This window comes from Emys orbicularis, chromosome 15, assembly GCF_028017835.1.
Source record: "Emys orbicularis isolate rEmyOrb1 chromosome 15, rEmyOrb1.hap1, whole genome shotgun sequence".
NCBI classification, from domain to species: domain Eukaryota; kingdom Metazoa; phylum Chordata; order Testudines; family Emydidae; genus Emys; species Emys orbicularis.
Window position 1 is genome coordinate 5,960,895 of NC_088697.1, and position 20,069 is coordinate 5,980,963.

The 20,069-nt window shown below is 46.7% G+C and overlaps 1 protein-coding gene and 5 non-coding genes across 6 annotated transcripts in view; 3 read left to right on the forward strand and 3 right to left on the reverse strand.

Moving 5' to 3' along the window:
- Positions 1 to 20,069, reverse strand: part of LOC135889397 (zinc finger protein 208-like) — a 685,678-nt gene that overhangs the window by 580,753 nt on the left and 84,856 nt on the right.
- On the forward strand, positions 3,331 to 3,404 carry TRNAT-AGU (transfer RNA threonine (anticodon AGU)). The gene has a single exon. It is a non-coding gene; the product is annotated as a tRNA-Thr (tRNA).
- TRNAT-UGU (transfer RNA threonine (anticodon UGU)) lies at positions 8,691 to 8,765 on the forward strand. The gene has a single exon. It is a non-coding gene; the product is annotated as a tRNA-Thr (tRNA).
- Positions 9,232 to 9,313, reverse strand: TRNAS-GCU (transfer RNA serine (anticodon GCU)). The gene has a single exon. It is a non-coding gene; the product is annotated as a tRNA-Ser (tRNA).
- Positions 13,312 to 13,384, reverse strand: TRNAK-CUU (transfer RNA lysine (anticodon CUU)). Its single transcript has one exon. It is a non-coding gene; the product is annotated as a tRNA-Lys (tRNA).
- On the forward strand, positions 19,132 to 19,204 carry TRNAK-CUU (transfer RNA lysine (anticodon CUU)). The gene has a single exon. It is a non-coding gene; the product is annotated as a tRNA-Lys (tRNA).

The window sequence follows — 20,069 nt, forward strand, 5'->3', positions numbered from 1 at the left end:
TTATTTAGACTTCTGGCATTTGTGTACAAGCACTTTAAAAACTTGTCCCTGTTTATTAGCCTGCCTTTTTCTGATGTGCCAGATTCTTTTTTATGTGGCTGTTTATCATCTGATCCAGCCCTTACATTATACTTTTCAGTCCTCTGCTCCTGACTATAACCTGGAGATTCTCTATCATCAGACTCTCCCCTAAGAGAAGTCTGTGTCCGATCCACACGCTCCTCTGCAGCAGTCGGCTTTCCCCCATCTCCTAGTTTAAAAACTGCTCTACAACCTTTTTAATGTTTAGTGCCAGCAGTCTGGTTCCACTTTGGTTTAGGTGGAGCCCATCTCTCCTGTATAGGCTCCTCCCATCCCAGAAGTTTCCCCAGTTCCTAATGAACGTGAACCCCTCCTCTCTACACCATCGTCTCATCCACGCATTGAGACTCTGAAGCTCTGCCTGCCTACCTGGCCCTGCGCGTGGAACTGGGAGCATTTCTGAAAATGCCACCATAGAGGTCCTGGATTTCAGTCTCTTCCCTAGCAGCCTAAATTTGGCTTCCAGGACATCTCTCCTACCCTTCCCTATGTCATTGGTACCTACATGTACCACGACCACCGGCTCCTCCCCAGCACTACACATAAGTCTATCTAGATGCCTCGAGAGATCCGCAACCTTCGCACCAGGCAGGCAAGTCACCATACGGTTCTCCCGGTCATCACAGACCCAGCTATCTACATTTCTAATAATCGAATCTCCCATTACTAACACCTGCCTTTTCCTAGAAACTGGAGTTCCCTCCCCCGGAGAGGCAACCTCAGTGCGAGAGGCAACCCCAGAACCATCTGGAAGGAGGGTCCCAACTACGGGAAAGTTTCCCTCTGCTCCCATTGACTGCTCTACTTCCCTGGGCCCTTCTTCCTCCTTAACAGCACAGGTGCTGTCTAAGCGGAGGTGGGACAATTCTACAGTGTCCCGGAAAGCCTCATCAACATACCTCTCTGCCTCTCTCAGCTCCTCCAGTTCCGCCACCCTGGCCTCCAAAGTCCGTACATGGTCTCTGAGGGCCAGGAGCTCCTTGCACCGACTGCACACATACGCCACCCGCCCACAGGGCAGGTAATCATACATGCAACAGTCGGTGCAATAAACTGGATAGCCCCCACTCTGCTGCTGGGCTTCTGCCTGCATTGTATCCTAGTTAGTGAAAGGGTGGTTTACAGAAGGGAGTTTTGGAATGTGGTTTGGTTTATAGGTTTTAGGGGGGGGCCACGGGGATGGGGTTACGGCTGGCGAGGGACTCCCACTCCCTTCCCTCTCCCCTTCTAAACTCCCTTGCGAAACTCCCTGTTAGCAGCCCCTGTTCGCAAACCTCACAACTTGTAGGGATAGACTAAAGGAGCTCAATCTATTTAGTTTAAGACAGAGAAGGTTAAGGGGTGACTTAATCCCAATCTATAAATATCTAAATGGGGGTCAAATTTTTACTACTGTGCTCCTTAATGTAGTAGAGAAAGATTTAACAAGCTCCAATGGCTGGAATTTGAAGCTAGACCAATTCAGACTGGAGATAAGGTGTATATTTTTAACCATGAGAGTAACTAACCATTGGAATAACTTACCAAGGGTCGTGGTGGATTCTCTATCACTGACAATTCTTAAATTGAGGTTAGTATATAGTTTGTTAACCTGAGACAGAATTTTGCGTTTGATTTTTGATACTCTTATATCCTTACTAATATGTGTGAACAAAGAATGATGCCTGGCTGAATGCGTCTCCTCTGCCAACTGCTTGTTCAATCTTTTGAGGAAATGGAGAAGACTGCCTTTGCCTAGCTGTACATTGCTTGCAAAAGAAACAGGTCTTTTTGGTGACAAGTGTTGAAAGGAGCCACTAGCCAAATATGGACAAAAGAAAAATGTCTCCATAACTGAACTTGCATCTGTGGATGCTGAAGCCACAACAGAGAGTGCTAAACACTATATGACCACGGCTGGTGTCAGAAGAGTCTCTATCAAAGGCCTTTTTCCACCAGCAGAGGCCTCTCTGTGCACAGAACTCCTGGCAGCTTGATGTCTGCAGGCAGTAGAGAACTCTATTTTGGCATCTCTTTGTCTCTTTTGTGGTGAACATCTGCAGTGGCTGTTAATAGGCCTCTAGATAGCAGTCTTTGGGAAGAGCTGTCTGAAGAGCCTTCCTACTAACCAGGAGATCCTGGCTTGGCCTGCCAGTTCTTCCTTGCCAAACGTAGTGTCTCTGTTGACTCCTTTTTTGTATCTCTTTTCATAAAAAGAAAAGACCTGTCAGCAGAATCCTTCTAAGTGCTTGTTCAAGACAGAGAGAGCCTTCCTTGCGGCTAAGTCTTGGTGTAATGGGGCATGCCTCACCACTGCAGTGCCTCCTGCTGGCCATCCTGGGAATTAACTCTCATTCTCCAGTGCTCCTTCATCTAGTGACGTCTGACACCATCTGTTCTATCATTAGGACCCATGTCGCTCTCAGGACTTCAGTGTCCTCTTATGGACACAGCCCTTTGGCTATGCCCCACTCAGTTCTCTCCCTACTTCCAGGGGGGGGTGGCTGTCCTCTACCCAGCCACTTGCCTCAGTGGCCAGCTGCAGTCTAGGATGTAGCCACCTGTGTCAGTGGCTACTGAGGCAAAAGGGGTGCACCTCCAACCCCTGCCGTCTGTTTCCCTGGATCACTTCCCCCCAGACTTAGCACCTTTCTCCACCTTTGTATCAGGGCCTCAGTCTGGCAGTAGTCGGCCAGGAGGTCACTCATGCTCCCTTTACCCGCCAGCACTACTCTGATCATGGTGCCCTCCCTTCTCCTTCCTTCATGGCAGCCAATCTTCCCTCCTCAAACTCCAAGGAGTAACTGACTCTTGCTGTGCTGAGCAGCCCTTTATATACAGGCTGCTCCAGCAAGCCTTCTCCTGATTGGATCTCCCAATAAGCCCTTTCCTGATAGGCTGGGTTCTGCGCAGCCTCTGCAAGGCTGCCTTAATCTTTCTCCTGCTTGCTTGGGGCAGCCACCTCACCACACTTGGAAAGTGGCAAATGAGAAGTCTAGAACTGAAGGAAAGGTTACCATGGCTCAGAACTGAGCCGAGGTTGCTGCGAATGAAACACAGATCACTAACCACTATATGATCACAGCGGCTGGTGGGAGAAGCACATGTTAGAAGCCCTCTGTCAACTCAGCTGTGGCTTTCTGTGCACGGAGAGCCAGACACCTCAAGGTCTGCAAGTCTTGAGGGAAATAGGGAACGTCTGTACTTTGGAATTTGCAGGGGTTGTCTGGGACTATCAAATGGAACAGTTGCAAACACTTTTTTGAGGCAGGCACCATGGCTTAGCTGGCTAAAGCACCTGTCTAGTAAACAGGAGATCCTGGGTTCAACTCCCAGTGGTGCCTTGTTGCATGGCTTTTGTCTCCTCTGCTCACTTTTTCCTGTGTCTTTCTAGGGCTAGGTCTACACTACAGCGGGGGTCCGACCTAAGATACGCAACTTCAGCTACGTGAATACCGTAGCTGAAGTTGCGTATTTTAGGTCGGCTTACCTGGCTGTGAGGACGGGGGAAAGTCGACCGCTGCCGCGCTGCCGCCGACTCCGCTGCCGCCTCTTGCCGTGGTGGATTTCCGGAGTCGACGGCAGAGCGATCAGGGATCGATTTTATCGCGTCTTCACTAGACGCGGTAAGTCGATCCCCAATAGACCGATTGCTACCCGCCGGATCGGCGGGTAGTGAAGACAAAGCCTAGGAAACAGAAGCTACCTCCCTTGGTAATCCAAGTAACTGCTTGCTAAGGAAAAGGCTTCTTTGGAGAGAAGCGATGGAAAGAATCAAATCACAAGCCTGGAGTTGATGAAAAGGCTGCTGTGACTGGCATTAGCATGGCAGTTGCTTCCACTGCAATTGCTGCAACACGAGAGCCTGTGCCACACGTCCTTGTGATTCGCTGGGGATGTCGACACACAGATGTCATGTCACCTTCCTTTTGATTGTCATTGATGAAAAATAGAGCAGTTAGGAGAAAAGTCCTAGAGAGTGACACTGCGGCTAAGCTGGCCAAGGCACCTGCCAGGTAAAGTGGAGTTAGGGATGCAGCACCCAGTGGTGCCTTGCCAAATGTGTCTGCTTTTCCCACCTTTTGGTCAATCTTTTGAGGAAGCAGAGAAGACTGCCTTTGCCTTGCAATGCAAATGCTTGCAAACGAAACCAGTTGTTTTTTCTGACAAGTGTCAGAAGGAGGCACCTAAGAAACGTGGAGACAAGGTGTAGCCTATTGGACTAACCTTCTTGCTTGTATATATATATCTTTTCTTATAGTTTAAGTATTTGATGTATTGTAATAGGTTTATAGATTTATATTAAAGTAAGTTTGGCTGTAATGCAAGAGACCTACAGGCCATATCCTGTATGTTAAGCTAAAGCAAAGTTAGCATATCTATATTAAGACCTTTTGCTCAAAAAGCAAAGTTGACCTATAGCTTGTTACCTAAATAAATAAGAACCCACGCCTATGTCTATGACCTTTTATCTAGACCAATAAACAATGAAAAGTGGCAAAGGCGGTTTTCCCACAGACTTAACAAGTACACCACAAGAGACTGATGTGTGTACATACCTGTCATCAATTCACACGTACATACTAGCCTAGGGGTAAGTGTACCCTAACATTTCTGTGGGTGAGGAATGAAATTTGGGCATAAGAGGAAGGAGGTCCGGCATTTGCCCTATAAAAGAGGTAACCCACCTCCATAGAGAATCTCCGTTCTTACTTTACTGCATCTCCATTTCTCACTATCTCCGTTCTCACTTTATTCTCATTTACTTCCTCCACTCTATCTATCTACAATAACTGCTACTATTTGTAGGCTATACTTGTTCTTCTTAAACTTTAAGTTTCAAGGGAACTAAGCTAAGCTTGGTTTCCCTAAGTTTTATTCTTAGTTTGTTTATTAGGTCTTGATTTAAGTTTAAGTTAGTCAAGTAAACCCTAGTCAGCTTTGATAGCGCTTAGCATTTTCTAAGCACTGCATCCCTCACTCAAAAATTGAGAAACCTGAACTGCAAGGCTGGTCCTGTGTCTCTTACCACCAGGTTATCAAGAAAGGGTGTGAGTACGTTAACCAAAGCTTTGTTGCATGTAATACTATATTATCATATGTATCTTTTGAATAGCAGTAATGCAATTGTAACTTTGTAACTCTGGGTATTTTACCATTTACTTACTATTATTAATTTTAATAAAAAGTCTTTAAGGCTATATCTGGCTCAGTGTGAGCTTCCTGTCATACCCCTGAGGGTCCTTTATAAATTCTGTGAAGCCTAATTCAGGACAAGAACTTTTATCTTCTGATCAAACAGATTGGCAAGCCTAAAACCCATACTAATTCATATTGATAACAATAATTATTAATATTATTATTAAGATCAAATAAAAATAAATTAATAAATTAAATTCCCATATTATCCAAATTAATATTATAAGTACACCCTAAATCAGGCTACAAAGGAAAAGGTCGCTGTAACTCAACTTGCATCCATGGCTCTTGAGGCCACAACACAGAGTACTAAGCACTGTACTACCACAGCTGGTGATAGAAGGGTCTTTTCCAAAGGCATTTTCCACTAGCAGGGTCCTCTCTGTGTGCAGAATTCCTCACAGTTTGATGTCTGCAGGCACTGGAGATCACTGTTTTGGCATCTTTCTCTCTCTGTCTCAGTGAACATCCGCTGTGGTTGTTGAAAGTCTGTGATGGGATCTCCGGGATGCAACCTGAACAGTGGGACTCCTGAGCCCTGTGTCCCACTGCCTGGGCTCCCTCTCACACTGTGATGCTGTGACAAGCTGTGAATCTCTGGCAGATATTGCACTTACACAGACATCCACAGGTCTGCGTTACATGAATGCTTCTCCCAGCCACTCATAAAACTAATGATAGAGAGCCTCCCGCCAATTCCCCCCAGCTCTGCAGCCTTGCACCCCCGGATTATACTGTCTTGTCCTAGCAGAAGCCTGACCAGTGTGAGTTTATTATCCAGTTCACCCCTCCCTCATTGTGAACAGAACATGCGCCAGCCTTGTAATAGAGCTGAGATTTCCCAAGAACTTCAAGCAAAGTACACTAGTTTAAGTACAGCATAAAATAGATTTATTAACTACAGAAAGATGGATTTTTAAGGATTATAAGTGGTAGGCATAAAAGAGCAGAGGAAGTTACCATAGAAAATAAAAGATAAATGCACAATCTAAACCTTACACCTTATTACACTAGGCAGTAGTTAGGTCAAGCAATTTTCTCACCCCACTGGATGTTACCCTCCTTAATACATAGAATTCCCCCTGAAACATGGACCACTGTCCTCAAATGACCTTCATTTTCTCAGGATTCCTGCTGCTTCCAGCGTAGGTGGGGGAGGAGAAAGGCAAAAACACAGTCTCCTATTCCATATTCTTAGTTCAAGTGTCCTTCATACACCCTAATGCTATACATATTTGGAGACAATGACGGATTTAAGCAGATCATGACTTTTCATATGATAACTTACATGGAATGCTTTGTATGAAATATCACAACCATATATGAATGATGAATATGTGGGCTACAGGGGGCTATTTTGAGGTCCATCATGTCACAAAAGCCTCTAGAGACTGGCCTTTGGGAAGAGCTGGCTGAAGAGCCTTCCTAGTAACTGAGAGATCCTGGTTTGGCCTGCCAGTTTTTCCTTGCTGAATGAAACTTGTCTGTTGGGCTCCCTTTTTTTGTATTTCTTTCTTGTAAACAGAAAAGAAGTTCTTGGCCAATCCTTGTAAGTGCTTGTTGAAGACACAGAGAGTCTCTGCAGTGGGGCAGGCGGTTGGGGTGTGGGAGGAAGTCAGGAGGTGGTGCTTACCTCGGGCACCACAGCTCGCAAAGTGACCGGCACAAGCTCCACTCCAGCAGTGGCTACTAGGTGGGGGGGTCAGGGGGGCCAGCTACAGAGTTTCCACTCAGGGCGGGGGCAGCGTGTGGAGACAGCCTCCCCACCAGGAGCAGCGTGGCATGGAGGGAAGGGAGCAGAGAGGGCAGGGAGCCCCCTTAGCGTGGCTGGCACGTCTCCGCACTTCGCTTGGGGAGGCATCGGGTCTCTGTGGGCTGCGTGGGGCGGGGGCAGTGCCAGAGGGGGCTCGGGCCACCCCTTTGCCTCCTCTCTCCGGGCTCCCAGCTCATCTTGCTGGCCGACATGGATTTTAGGGTGCAGCAGCGCAGGGAGCGGGAAGGGCGAACCTCGGCAGCCGACTCCCCCACATACGGGAAAACGGCTTTAGCTGCTGGCCCCGCAGACTAAGTCACCAGGCCTCCAGCTTGCCCCATTCGACCCAACAGGTTGATCTTCTGGCTAGAATTATTTGTGGTGGGATTTCCCCCCAACAGTACCCCACAGCGGTTCAGGGTCCTCTCCAGCACAGGCCACACAGGAAGGCTAAATGCTTGAGCTGCAGCACATGCTGGGCAGGCTTAAGGATGGGCTCCCCAAGACAGGAGAGAAGAGAAAGACTCGGCCCCCAGAGGGGCAGGCTGGGGCTTCCTGGATTCGATTCTCTCACAGCTAGCCCCCTGTCCCCACTCCCAAGTCATCATTGGCACCCCCAGGTCAGCCAGAAAGGAGCAGCAGTAATCACTATGGCTTGCAGGCAACTTTCAAGCCCAACACAGCAGACCATCTTGGCCAGAAAGGAACCCACTCGGACTAACCATTGCTTCTTTTCCTTCCACCCAGAACCCCGCTTCTGGCCAATACGTTGCTGTAGATTGTTGTCCATTTCCTGCCTTGATAATTCAGACAGTCCCTTTCCCGTCATATCGCCAGTACATCAGTGATTGCGATAGCAGGGGGCAGGTTTTCTCTGGGTCACTGAGCTTTGCCAGGGGGTTGGTGGCTCCTTTCTTTCCTCACCCTGGAGTAAACTCAGTTTTTTATTCCATCCTTGATGTTTTATGGAATAATAATAGCAGCATGAAGAAAGAGATGGGTAGGGTGGGTCTCAGGGGAGGGGGCAGAGAGGTGTGGTTGGCGGGCAGACCTTGGGGTAGAGGGTGGAGAGGCACAAGCAGCAGGTGAGGAGGCCTCAGGGGAGGAGAGGAGCGAGTAAAAGGCAGACCAGCAGGCCTCAGCCAAAGAGGAAGAGAAGGGGAGGTAAGTGGCCAAACGGGAGTGAAGGTGGAGCACAGGTGGGGCTTCAGAGGGAGGAGAACGAGCAAAGTGGGGTGGAATGGGGGGAAGGCACCACCACGGTCTGGGTACCAATGGCCCCCGCACTTCTAGGGAGTTTCCAGCACTCACGCCCAGTGTCCCCAAATGCAAGAGTCATGAGCCACCTATTCTCTGGGTCTTCACTAACCAAGCATCTCCCCAAGCTATGTTGATGGGAGAAGCTCTCCTGTTGACACAGCGCTATCTACACCGGGGTTAGGTTGATATAACTGCATTGCTCAGGGGGGTACATTTTTTACACCCCTAAGTATTGTAGTTACACCGACCTAATTTTGTAGCATAGACCTGTGCAAGGAATCACACACACACCTTGGGAGTAAAACTTCACCTGCTCCTCTGCTTTACAGAATCCAAACACAAGCAACACTTGTCAGGCCCCTGTGGGGGGTTGGCAGGGAGTCAGGTGTGGACAGACACAGTACCGTAGGCTGACGCAGGCACCATGGCTTAGCTGGCTTAAAGCACCTGTCTTGTAAACAGGAGATCCTGGGTTCAGCTCCCAGTGGTGCCTTCTTGAGTGGCCTTTTAGAGCCCCTGGTATTGGCTACTATCAGAAGACAAGATACAGAGCTAGATGGACCTTTGGTCTATCCCAGTATGCCTGTTTTTATGGTTTAAATTACACTCACAGGCACTGATAATAGAGTTACTGAAAGTTTGGGTCTAGTCCCTCGCAGATGACCATCCTGCTGATTCTCAATCTTTGGGATAAGATAGTATTTTAAATGTCCCATATCCGCAATCTTGTCCCACGGTGTTTGGGGGAGATTATGAGGATGTTACCTTTTGAGATAAAAACTAAGAAATACAGAACAAGAGAATTCTTTCAGAAATCTGGGCTTTAGACATATTTCATTTAAAGCAGGGGGTCTGAGTTCCTGAGAAGGTTTTTGTTTGCAAGAGGCAACATGGTTTGGTCTGTGATTGTACCAAAGGGAAAGATGGTTTGCAAAGGAGGGGAAAAGACTGAATGCAGCCAATGAGGAGAGGATTTGAACCCACGCACGCAGAGCACAATGGATTAGCAGTCCACCACCTTAACCACTCAGCCACCTCATCTGAACTGGCAGGAAAGGGACAGGAGGAGAAATCTAAGGTCAGCAGAAATAGGGCCAATATGGAGTTTTTAAATACTAAGTGTAAGCAGGGTCTGAATGAGCTCCCCCATCACATCAAGTGATGAGCTGGGGGAAAGACTTCAGGAACAGACCATGTTTGCATAGACACGCCTACTCTGCCTAGGTATGCAGCATGATGGGGCCGCTTTGCCAAAATGACCGACCAGCCCAGATGAGTAAAGTGGATGCACATGAATTAAGTGGATCCCTGGATGCAGGGAGCTCTGACGTTGCTACACACACACACACCCCAAAGCCCCCTAGAGGTGCACAGAGGAGCAGCATTCCAGGGAGGAGCAGGCAGCAATGCCAGCTGCTCCATGCACACAGGTCAGTTTCCCCACATGGGTGAAGTAAGGGGGTGTAGAGGTGAAGAGGGTGCAGAAGAGGGGCAGTGGCTGGGACACAGGAGAGGAGTGCAGGAGTTAAGGGCAAAGGGGACACAGTGTAGGGGTTAGGGCAGGGGAAGGAGTTTTGTGACAGTGGGTATAGGGGAATGCGGGCATGGAGCTGCTCGGTTTGCAGTGCTAGTAGCGCCCTGAGCATGTCTGCTTAGCACTCCATAACATTTAAGAGCCACTCCGTGGCTTCATTCTGGTGTGCCACGTTCTCCTTTCGGTCCCTCTTCTTGCTGTCCGGCCACTCCTTCAGTTCTTGTTTTTCGGCCACAGAGTGCATCATTACATTATGCAGAACGTTCTTCATGGCCGCTTTCTAATTCTGCGAAGCCGTTTAGCCAGAGATAATAAAGAAGGAGGCTAGGCTCATAAGGTCATATCTGTGAAGCCAAAATGCAACATTTTACAGAAGCAGTATTGTTTGCAAAACACAGCCCACTGATGCAGTGATTTAAAACACAGCCACTATGCACATACCTATCACTAACTGGCTGACCCCAGGCAAGAACACATGAGCCACAAGACCCCCAAAATGGTAACAGCAGGGACAGGGGAAATCACTGTTCCAGGACCGTATTGTACACTGGGCATGTAGCTCTTTGGGAGATCCAGCAGTGTAGGGGGGGGTCTTATAATCATTCCTGTGACCACATTTTCCACAGGTTGTGTTCATTATAGAAGGTCTCTCACTGCTGAGGATGAGCAGGGAATCAAGGGAGGGTCTTCTCCAAGACTACGGCTTCTGCCCTGGCCCTTACATGGCTCGCCTGTGTGCAGAAATGGTCTCCCCCCGCCCCCCAATGACAGCAGAGTGGCATGGGAAAGTTACCCTTAAAGGGGCAATAAACAAAGCAGCTTTGCCAAAGAGCCTGTGGCAGCGGATTGCCCAGTATCTCCATGAGAGTTTCATGGAGATCTCTGGGGCAGATTCCTGTGAAGTGAGGGAGTCAATAAACACCTTGATCCGCTGATCAGAAGAGGCACATGGTGGTACGCACATCATACAGCCCTTTGTCCTGCATATTTAGCTCCCAGTCAGCAGTTTTCTCTCACTTTTGTTTATTTTGAGCTAACTACAAACAGCCTCATGTCCCCTTTTCATGTTAGAGAAATCTATTGATTGATGATCACATTTCCCCTCCTTTCCTGGCTAGGCAGGGTCTGGGTATGAGGAATCAGAAAATAACAATTAGAAATGTCTAAGCCAGACTTTCAACACACAACACCTCTTTTCCCTTTTGAAATAACATTATTTCCGTAGCCCTTTTTAACATCAACCTCTTGTTCTTCTTCAAATGCTGTTACCACAAGCTACTAATTTCCTTACTGCGCCCTTGATATTTTTAAAAACAATGAGGAGTCCTTGTGGCACCTTAAAGACTAACAAATTTATTTGGGCATAAGCTTTCATGGGCTATAACCCTCTTCATCAGATGCATGGAGTGAAAATATAGTAGGAAGGTATAAATACACAGCACATGAAAAGATGGAACTTGCCTTAATGAGTGTGTGTGTGTGTGGGGGGGGGATCAGTGCTAACAAGGCCAATTCAATTAGGGTGGATGTATCGCTTTTCCAACAGTTGACAAGAAGGTGTGAGTATCAGAGGGGAAATTATTCAGTCTTTATTCAGGCCTAATTTGATGGTTTCCAGTTTGCAAATTAATTCCAGTTCTGCAGTTTCTTGTTGAAGTCTGTTTTTTAAGTTTTTTGTTGTTGAAAAATGGCCACTTTTAAGTCTGTTATCGAGTGTAACCCTTCTGCCCATCTAAGTTGGCAGCAACAAGGGCCGGGTTCTGTATCTAGGGGTTCCGTTTCAATAACGCAATGCAAAACTGGCTCGAGCCCCCACCCAGTGACCTGGGACAATTACATATCACCCCCTTGGCGCCTCTAAGAGGCAATACTTCCCCTCTCGCAAGCACGGAGTCTGAGTGTAGCAGAAAATGTTTAATAACATGAGGTAAACGACATCAGCATTAAATTGGAAAAACACCACAAACAGGATTCATAACACAAACCAGGAGCAAAAAACCCACCCCAGCAAATTGGGCTGTGTCCTTTCCCTTTGGTTCTTGAATCCAGCAACCCAAAAATCACCCAGAGTCCCCAAAGTCCAAGACCCTCAAAGTCTCTTGGGTCCAGCAACCCCCCAAAGTCCCAAAAGTCCAACAACCCCCAAAGTCTCTGTCCCTGGTCAGTGCAGCCCCAGGGTAAAAGGGGGGCAGGCAGGGTGTTAAGGGGCACCTTACGTGATCCGAGGCCGGCCGGCCGTCTCTCCGTGGGGTTCCGCCGCAGCCTTCACCATGAGCCAGTCCACTTTCTGCCGTCCCACGAACTACTCCGCTCTACGAGCTGCTCCGCTCCGCTCACCAACCTGTGAGCCGCTCCAGCCGTCTCCGCAAATGGCTCCGCTCACCGACCTGTGAGCCCCTCCAGCCGTCCCCGCAAACCTCTCCGCTCACCATTCCTTGGGCCGCTCCAACCATCCCCGCCAGGCTCCGCGCCGCTCACTGCTCCGCCAGCTGCTTAGCAATATAGCTTCAGGCTCCCCCACTATTTAACACAGCACTCAGTGATCTCAGCTCTTAATAACTTTAGCACTTTTGTGATTTCAGCTCTTAGCAATTTCAGCTCATAGTAGGGGAGCCCCAGTGCTGGTGCACCATTGGCCCAAAGTGAATTCAGCTCAGCAGCCTGTAACTAGACTCCTAATGGAATCAAAGTTAGCTCTGACATTCAACAGTGGAGAGAGGCGATAGTGCAATTGGTGTTTCAAGCCCTCAAAGAGGCCCCATATCATCAGGTACAAATACCTGCCCCCATCCTCTCTCAAGTCACTGGGTTTTGTAACCCATGCCCCTTGTCTAGCAAGTGCTACTTAATTACTGGTGAGTCTCTCTGTCATACAACAGTTCCACTGGCCTTGCTTCACCGAATCAGGGTAACAACACTTTATTCTTCCTGCCCCAACAACAGAGAAACTGGGGATCCCACACCAGCCAAAGTAACCACTTTCAGTTGTTGTTGTCCCAGGCTAGGCGGGTAGGTGTGCCTATGCAAACAAAGTCAGCCACTCAAGTTCTTTTCAACCCTCACCATAATTCACCACCAGATGTCAGGGTAGAGCTTATCCTGACTCTGCTTACATTGAGTGTCCAGGGAGATTGAAGTGCTCTCCTACTGGTTTTTGAATGTTACAATTCTCCATGTCTGATTTGTATTTATTTATTCTTTTGTGTAGACACTGTCCGGTTTGTCCAATATACATGGCCGAGGGGCATTGCTGGCACATGATGGCATATATCACATTAGTAGATGTGCAGGTGAACCAGCCCCTGATGGTGTGGCTGATGTGGTTACGTCCTATGATGGTCTCCCTTGAATAGATGGAAATGTCAGTTTGTTCTCTCTTCCTGTTCTATCTAAGTTAACAGGAAGAGCCATTTACTGCATAAGATTTTTGAGAAGGAAGAGAGTGCATTTTATTTTGGGCTTGTCATATACACAAAAAAAGCACACTTAAGGCAGCAAGATGAAGCACCCAATGTGGGGCTTAAACCCACAACCCTAAAATTAAGAGTCACATGCTCTACCAACTGAGCTAGCCAGGCTGTTTACAGTACTGCTTCAAAGGCACAATCACAGTGTAGAGACCAACACCTACAAAGTCTTCACCAAGCATTCTCAAAACTATGATACCCACACAAGGAAATAAGGAAACAGATCAACAGAGCCAGATGTGTACCCAGAAGCCTCCTACTACAAGACAAGCCCAAGAAAGAAACCAACAGAACTCCACTGGCCATCACATACAGTCCCCAGCTAAAACCTCTCCAACGCATCATCAGTGATCTACAACCCATCCCGGACAACGATCCCTCACTTTCACAGGCCTTGGGTGGCAGGCCAGTCCTCGCCCACAGACAATCCACCAACCTGAAGCATATTCTCACTAGTAACTACACACCGCACCATAGTAACTCTAACTCAGGAACCAATCCATGCAACAAACCTCGATGCCAACTCTGCCCACATATCTACACCGGCGACACCATCACAGGACCTAACCAGATCAGCCACACCATCACTGGTTCATTCACCTGCACTTCCACCAATGTAATATACGCCATCATGTGCCAACAATGCCCCTCTGCTATGTACATCGTCCAAACTGGACAGTCCCTACATAAAAGGATAAATGGACACAAATCAGATATTAGGAATGGCAATATTCAAAAACCTGTAGGAGAACACTTCAATCTCTCTGGACACACAATAGCAGATTTAAAGGTAGCCATCCTGCAGCAAAAAAACGTCAGGACCAGACTTCAAAGAGAAACTGCTGAGCTTCAGTTCATCTGCAAATTTGACACCATCAGCTCAGGATTAAACAAAGACTGTGAATGGCTAGCCAACTACAAAAGCAGTTTCTCCTCCCTTGGTGTTCACACCTCAACTGCTAGAAGAGGGCCTCATCCCCCCCTGATTGAACTAACCTCGTTATCTCTAGCCTGACTCACTCTTGCTTGCATATTTATACCTGCCTCTGGAAATTTCCACTACATGCATCTGACGAAGTGGGTATTCACCCACGAAAGCTCATGCTCCAATATCTCTGTTAGTCTATAAGGTGCCACAGGACTCTTTGCTGCTTTTACAGATCCAGACTAACACGGCTACCCCTCTGATGCTCTACCAACTGAGCTAGCCAGGCTGTCTACAGCAGCTCTTCAAAGGCACAGTCACAATGTAGCAGGAGCCCTAAGGAAGTTTCTTTGCAAGTTGAGATTACTTTTCTGACATTTGCCTTCTGTCTTCATTCCTTTGTTCTCCAGCTAGCAAACAGGGGCTATTACAAGGCTGGTTAGATGCTGGATTCTAGACCAGACAACTGGGGTTGATCTACCAGCTGGTCAGAGAAATGAGTACGGGAGGGTAAAATTTAGTATTCTCCCACCAGGGGGAGATGCTCTTTGGGGGATAGTCAGAAAGCTTCTCAGCTCCCAGAGAGGGGGTAGACAATTCGGTTCCCCCCAAGCCACACACACATTTTTGCAGGACATTAGACCCCCTGGGGCGAAGCTCCTCAAAGAAAATGTGGCCCCAGAAGTGTCAGAGAAGGGAATCACTGTTTGCCTTAAGAGGTGGGTGAGGGAAACCTGCAGGTCCTTAGGTCCCTCCACCGTTTGATGAAGCCATTTGTGGGAAAGGGTCTGGGGTAGCCGAGGAGGACAAAGAGAGGAGAGGACAGAAGGGCTTGCAGCTGGTGTGCAATCACCAATCTCCCAGTGGCCCGAGAGAAGCAGGGTTCAGCACTTTGTCAGCTTCCTGAGAGTATAGAGCTAACAAAATGAGAGCTACGCTATGGGGCAGCTAAAACCAAAAGCCCCGTTATAATGAATCAGCATCCCATCAGGTGACATCAACCCCCCTCTCTTGGTTTCTATCCCAGAAATACTGTCAATGATTTTTCCCCCCTGATAGAGCTTCCAGATTATAAACAGAAGAAGAAGTGGAGAGGATTGCACTGGGGTAAATGAAAGCAGAGAATTGCTCCTCTGGTGATTTCTTTATTTTGCTCCAGTGATGCTGATGGAGGAACCTGAAGCATAATTTGAGTTTGTGACACCATGTCATCTGTTTTTTGGGCTCAGGGCAATGGAGAATGGACCAGCATCTGACATTGGTGAAACAGGAATCTGAGAAAGCCAAATCTAGTTGAAAGAAACAGCCCTACCTGGTGCTTTAAATGGTGGGCTCTGGTTTTTTAATGGTCATGGCCTGGGTTCAATTCCGCATTTGAAATTGAAAGTAAAAGAGGGCTCCTTGTCCTTATCAACAAGGCAAAGAATGGCTTTTTTCTCAGTAAATATTTTTAATAGGTGCTGACTCGACATGCAGATCTCATTTCATTTGTATTTACAATGGAATGGTTCTCTCTTGGATAGACAGGAATTCTTCAGCAAGCCTCAGATTCCACAGGAATACTAGAAGCAATAGTATCTAACTAATACCGGCCTTTTTTTGGAGAAAAAGCAATGTCCGAGTTTTCCATGGACATTTCCCTTCCATCTCTTTGGGCTTCATCCAACAATACAAGAAATCGAAATGCAGTCAAATACATGGAAAGTTTCCCACCATAGGTTTCACTGACCAGGCCGTGGGGAAAGTTTTGCCAGAACACTTGGTTATAATATCCCTCTCTGACCATAAATGGAAAGCAAGGAGATAACTCTCAGAGCACACAACTTAGGGCTCCCACTTACGACTCAAAACCACAGATTGTGAGTCTCACATTCTACACTGTCAATGTCCTGCACCCTTCTCCTGTATATTGAGCAGCCAAGCCTGCCTCCCCAAGTTTTTTCTGGATAAGGAGGTTGGAATTTACCCAAATATTCACCATCTAACACTTTGAAAGATGTTTGATTTCCCTCCAACTTCTATCATAGAAATGCTAAGCAGTTGGTGTTATAGGAGAGGTTGAAATGAGTCTATTTTTTCAGGTAGAAGGCAATGCTTGTGTCAGAAGGAGAATTTGAACACCCATCTCCAAATAGAACCCAGAATACAAATGACAGAAAGACACAGCCTTGAGTTTAATGCAGTAGACCTCTAGGCCAGCCTGACCCTCTTCGTCAAGCCATTTATCAATCTTAGTTTTCTTTACTTGTTATGAATTCTTTAGGGAGGCAGAGATGGCACATCTCTTTCAACTTCTAGAGAACTTCTAAAGCACAGCTGATTTTTATATGTAGTCTTCCTGCTCACTTTTTAAGTGAATAAAAGATGAAGAAGAGTAATGGTGAACCTCAAACTCCTGCATGGTTAGCCAGATGGCCAAGCAACCAGCACCCACAACTGCTACCACCTTTTGTTTTCAAAATAGCTCAGCCTTTCTGAAAACCTGGCCAAAATTTTTGTTGCCCAAATGGCAGATGAGTTCTTCTGAAAATCTGGCTCTGGGATGGGTGTGAGACCTTCTGAAAATTCTGGCCTCTGTGTCTGGAAGCTCTAAGAACCTTCAGAACTTTTATCTTGTGTGAGAACCTGATGAGAAAACCTTCCTTCTGTAGAACTCAGCAGAGATTTTCTCATTGACTTACAATCACAATGTTTCATCTTGATCTCAGGTTTAGATACCAACAAAATGCATTTATTGTATTTTTACATGCAATGTGAAAAAAACACCCCTATTTGGGCAGAGGGATAGAAGTAGGTTATTATTATTGTTATTATAATGTTGGTTAGGCTACCTAGCAAGGGGGAAAAATAATTTGCATGTCTATTTATGTAAAAGGGCATGCAGCCTGGACTGTGGGGTGTACAGTGGAAACATGCCATATTCTGTTACTAGTCAGTGGGAAGCTTTAATTTTTATAGGTTTCAGAGTAGCAGCCGTGTTAGTCTGTATCTGCAAAAAGAACAGAAGTACTTGTGGCACCTTAGAGACTAACAAATTTATTTGAGCATAAGCTTTCGTGGGCAACAGCCCACTTCTTCGGATGCATAGAATGGAACTTTATTGAGGAGATATATATACAGATACAGAGAGCATGAAAAGGTGGGATTTCCCCCCCCCCCCCTTGCTAGCTAGCCAAACCAACATTATAATAACAACAATAGACATTCAGGTTGACCCAAGATGAATATTTTTTCCAATTTTCTTGATGAAACAAAACCAAAAAATCATTTTGGGTCAACCAAAATATTTCAGCAAATAAAATATTCATCCAAAAAAATTTCATCCCACTCTATATACAAGTCTTTGGAAGTAATCATCCCTGAGAAAGTGACTATTAGCCTCTTCCATTCCTGAGGTCTAGCTGCTGAAGTGTTCTAAGCATAGACAATGGGCCTTTCTCCTGTTGCCAACTGGTTACTACCTTCCTCAGGTAGCTACTGATGAAAGGAAATGTGGTTTAGTGGCAGATCTACTTCTCAGAGTTGGTAAGACAACTTCCACCTTTTCATGCTTTCTGTATGTGTATATATATCTCCTCGATATATGTTCCATTCTATGCATCCGAAGAAGTGGGATGTAGCCCATGAAAGCTTATGCTCAAATAAATTTGTTAGTCTCTAAGGTGCCACAAGTACTCCTGTTCTTTTTAATTTTTATATGGTCTCCAAAGCCCTTCCCAACATCATGTAGAAGATGGGGGAACCAGGAAAAACCATGGAATTGTTTAAATTGCAAGTGAAGAATAACTGAAGGTTTTTAAAAAAAAAATATAAAGCCACTTTTCCCTGGCTGGGAATCAAACCCAGGCCATGGCAATGCCAAATCCTAACCACTAGGGAAATGATGATGTTTTTCTTCTCACTTATACTACACTTTCTTAAGCTACTTTCTATCCAACTTCTGAAACTGTTCCATTGTCCACTCCCTGAGGTGCTAAGAGCAGACAGTGTAGGAACTCCTGTGCTCAGGGTCACAACCTGAGCCCAACCCAACCCAAGCCACTGAAACAAACTCAAATGATGCTTCCTTCAGCAGGATCACAAAGCAACACAAAGAAAACCCATGAGGAACAATCCTCCTCTGCCCTCATTTACCCCATCGCAACCCTCTCGGCAGCCTACCTGGACACTCTTCCCGGAAGGACACTGAGTTGATAGGAGCTCTGGCATAGAGACCAAGGGAGGGGTGTTGCTCCCTCTCAGTGTGAGCTGATCACATTCTGACTCCATGTAACGGGGCTCTGAGCTTTCCCATCTTCTGAGTTTTGTGTCCTCAACTAGCAGACAAAGTACTGAACCCCCCAGACCCTTCTGCTGGGAGCATGGTGATTGAACAACAGCTGCAAGTCCTTTTCCCCTCTCCTTGTCCTCCTCGGCTTCCCCAGACCTTCCTCACAAATGGTTATATCAGATGTTGGAGGGATCTAAGTACCTGCAGGTTTCCCTCACCCACCTCTTAAGGCAAACAGTGATTCCCTTCTCTGACACTCCTGGGGCCGGGCTTCTTTTGAGTTTTTCCCCAGGGGGACCTGCATGTGTGTGGCGTGCGGGGAACTGGCATGTCTGTCCCATCTCTGGGAGCTGAGAAGCTTTTTCAGACTCTCCCCCACTAGATGAGTCCAACAGCACCTCCCCCTGGTGGAAGAATCCTAAATGTCACCCTCCCTCCCTGGTTTCTCTGACCAGCTGATGCCAACAGCATGAAAATCAACCCTAGCTCTCTGGTCTAGAAAGTAGCATCTAACCAGCCTTGTAATAGCCCCTGTTTGCTAGTTGGAGAGTGAAGGAACAAAGACAGAAGGCAAATGTCAGAAAAGGAATCTCAACTTGCAAAAAAGCAGCCTTCGGGCTCCTTCTACACTGTGATTGTGCCTTTAAAAAGGCACTATACACAGCCTGGCTAGCTCAGGTGGTACAGTATGAGACTCTTAATCTCAGGGTTGTGGGTTCAAGCCCCATGTTGGGTGCTTGATCTTTTCTGCCTTAAGTGTGCTTTTTTGTGTATATGATGAGCCCAAAATGAAATGCACTCTCTTGCCTCTCAACGATCTTACACAGAAAAAGTCTCTTCCTGTTAGCTTCGATAGATCAGGAAGAGAGAACAAACTAACATTTCCCTCTATTCAAGGGACACCATCATAGGACCTAGCCACATCAGCCACCCCATCAGAGGCTCGTTCACCTGCACATCTACCAATGTGATATATGCCATCATGTGCCAGCAATGCCCCTCGGTCATATGCATTGGACAAACCGGACAGTGTCTACACAAAAGAATAAATAAATACAAATCAGACATGGAGAATTGTAACATTCAAAAACCAGTAGGAGAGCACTTCAATCTCCCTGGACACTCAATAACAGACTTAAAAGTGGCCATTATTCAACAAAAAAACCTTCAAAAACAGACTTCAACAAGAAACTGCAGAACTGGAATTAATTTGCAAACTGGACGCCATCAAATTAGGCCTGAATAAAAACTGGGAGTGGCTGGTTCACTACAAAAAATATTTTTCCCTCTGTTGATTCTCACCCTTTCTTGTCAACTTTTGGGAATGGGCCACATCCACCATGATTGAATTGGCCTCTGTAGCACTACAAAAAGTAATTTCCTCTCTGTTGCTATTTACCCCTTCTTGTCAACTGTTGGAAATGGGCCACATCCACCCTAATTGAATTGGCCTCCTTAGCACTGACACCCACTCTGTAAGGCAACTTCCATCTTTTCATGTGCTGTGTATTTTTACCTGCCTAGGGCATTTTCCACTCTATGTATCTGATGAAGTGGGTTTTAGCCCACAAAAGCTGATGCCCAAATAAATTTGTTAGTCT